The 2,500-nt window shown below is 61.3% G+C and overlaps 1 non-coding gene across 1 annotated transcript in view; it reads left to right on the top strand.

Moving 5' to 3' along the window:
• Positions 1–2,363: 2,363 nt before the first annotated feature.
• Positions 2,364–2,500, top strand: part of LOC140475008 (5.8S ribosomal RNA) — a 154-nt gene continuing 17 nt past the window's right edge. The window contains exon 1 of the ribosomal RNA XR_011959605.1: positions 2,364–2,500. This exon is cut by the window's right edge and continues 17 nt beyond it. This is a non-coding gene — a ribosomal RNA (5.8S ribosomal RNA).

Raw genomic sequence — 2,500 nt, 5'->3', positions numbered from 1 at the left:
GGGCGACATGGTGGCGGTGATCCTGCCTCCGTCGCTGCGGTGCGTTGGGGCACGCATCGCCTCTTGGGCGCCCTGTTTTTTTTCAACCAATAGATGTATGTCTCTGCGGGCCGCACCAGGCTGGTGCTCCCCACAGCTTCACGCCACCCTGCTCCGCCCGCACGCCGGCGTGCAGGTGGCTGCTGCTAAAGGTGGGGAGTGTATGTGCGGTCCGGGTGGCTTTCCTCTGGCGAGGGAGAGACCTTAAGCAAACTCAGAGACAAATCTTGACGGTCGATCACTCGTAAAAATAAAACGTGACAAACTTTGTGTTGGTTCAAGTACGAAAGGATCTCTGTCGGCTTGGGGGTACGCCCGTTTCCGTTTCAACTTGTCTCGCGAGGGTGGTTTCGGGGCCAGCAGGAGAGCTCGTCGGGGTAGCAGGCCCTGCAGCCGTGGTCACCGCCAAACCCCCACAACTCGAGCAAGTGAAAAAAAAAGTAACAGGAGCGAAAGCATCTCTGTCGGCTTGGGGGTACGCCCGTTTCCGTTTCAACTTGTCTCGCGAGGGTGGTTTCGGGGCCAGCAGGAGAGCTCGTCGGGGTAGCAGGCCCTGCAGCCGTGGTCACCGCCAAACCCCCACAACTCGAGCAAGTGAAAAAAAAAAGTAACAAATAAGAAAGGATCGTCGGCTTGGGGGTACGCCCGTTTCCGTTTCAACTTGTCTCGCGAGGGTGGTTTCGGGGCCAGCAGGAGAGCTCGTCGGGGTAGCAGGCCCTGCAGCCGTGGTCACCGCCAAACCCCCACAACTCGAGCAAGTGAAAAAAAAAGTAACAAATAAGAAAGGATCGTCGGCTTGGGGGTACGCCCGTTTCCGTTTCAACTTGTCTCGCGAGGGTGGTTTCGGGGCCAGCAGGAGAGCTCGTCGGGGTAGCAGGCCCTGCAGCCGTGGTCACCGCCAAACCCCCACAACTCGAGCAAGTGAAAAAAAAAAGTAACAAATAAGAAAGGATCTCTGTCGGCTTGGGGGTACGCCCGTTTCCGTTTCAACTTGTCTCGCGAGGGTGGTTTCGGGGCCAGCAGGAGAGCTCGTCGGGGTAGCAGGCCCTGCAGCCGTGGTCACCGCCAAATCCCCACAACTCGAGCAAGTGAAAAAAAAAGTAACAAATAAGAAAGGATCGTCGGCTTGGGGGTACGCCCGTTTCCGTTTCAACTTGTCTCGCGAGGGTGGTTTCGGGGCCAGCAGGAGAGCTCGTCGGGGTAGCAGGCCCTGCAGCCGTGGTCACCGCCAAACCCCCCACAACTGTTGGGCGCCTACCTGCGCGGGGCAGGAGGACACTTTCCGATTTCAAATCTCCGTTTGCCGAGTCCACCCCGAACGCACGCGGGCGGGCGGGTTCGCATCACCCTTCGTCACAAGGGGCGAAGCCCGTTCCACCGTCTCGTCAGTAGTGCCGACCGGTCTGTGATCGACGAGGGGAGCCACACCAGGTCCGGCCCTGCTGCTTGGCGGCACCGCGTCGTCGGGAGCTCGCGACAGACGGAGGGTTTCGGTGTACTCTCCAGCCACGGGAAACGAAGCCGGTGATGCAGGCGCCGGTCTTTCGCTCCCAAATCGGCTGGGTTTACATCGTTGCTATCTAGTCACGCTCCCTTCAAACCCGACGGGGTACCTATTCCCCTCACCCGTCTGTGCGTATACAGCCTCTTTGCACTTGCGGGATGGGGGTGGTGGTTTAAAGACTCTCGAGTTGCCGCCCGTCGGTCTCCGAGCTCCGTGCAGTAGTGATCCCCAGCGAACTGCCAGCAGGGCGAACGAGCGATCCCGCTCTCGGTCGGGGCGCCTGGCGTCGATCGGTGGTCGGTGGCTTGCGGGCAAGCTGCGCTGTGAGTGTGGGAACGAGTATGACGAGCCGTTGCCGCGACTCCCAGTCCACCTCGGCGGTGGCTGGGCCGGGCGGGCGTCTGCTCGGGCGAGTGCCGCCCCCGCCTCCTCGCAGGAAGTCCGCTCGCCGACACGCCGCCACGTGCACGCGTCAGTGACGCTGCCGAACCGATGGCCGGTGCCCGTTCCCGCCTCTGCTTTTCCTAGGGCAAAGCTGCTGCACGCCTCGTGATACTAGGCGGGCGACATGGTGGCGGTGATCCTGCCTCCGTCGCTGCGGTGCGTTGGGGCACGCATCGCCTCTTGGGCGCCCTGTCCTCCTCCCCCCAATAGACGTATGTTTCTGCGGGCCGCACCAGGATGGTGCTCCCCATCGCTTCACGCCACCCTGCTCCGCCCGCACGCCGGCGTGCAGGTGGCTGTAGCTCAAGGTGGGGAGCGTATGTGCGGTCCGGGTCGCTTTCCTCTGGCGAGGGAGAGACCTAAAACAAACTCAGACAACTCTTGACGGTGGATCACTCGGCTCGTGCGTCGATGACGAACGCAGCTAGCTGCGAGAATTAATGTGAATTGCAGGACACATTGATCATCGACACTTTGAACGCACTTTGCGGCCCCGGGTTCTTCCCGGGGCCA

This window comes from Chiloscyllium punctatum, unplaced genomic scaffold (genome assembly GCF_047496795.1).
Source record: "Chiloscyllium punctatum isolate Juve2018m unplaced genomic scaffold, sChiPun1.3 scaffold_1318, whole genome shotgun sequence".
Taxonomy (NCBI): Eukaryota; Metazoa; Chordata; class Chondrichthyes; order Orectolobiformes; family Hemiscylliidae; genus Chiloscyllium; species Chiloscyllium punctatum.
Note: the sequence above shows the minus strand (reverse complement) of the source record. Positions and strands in the feature narration are given on the sequence as shown.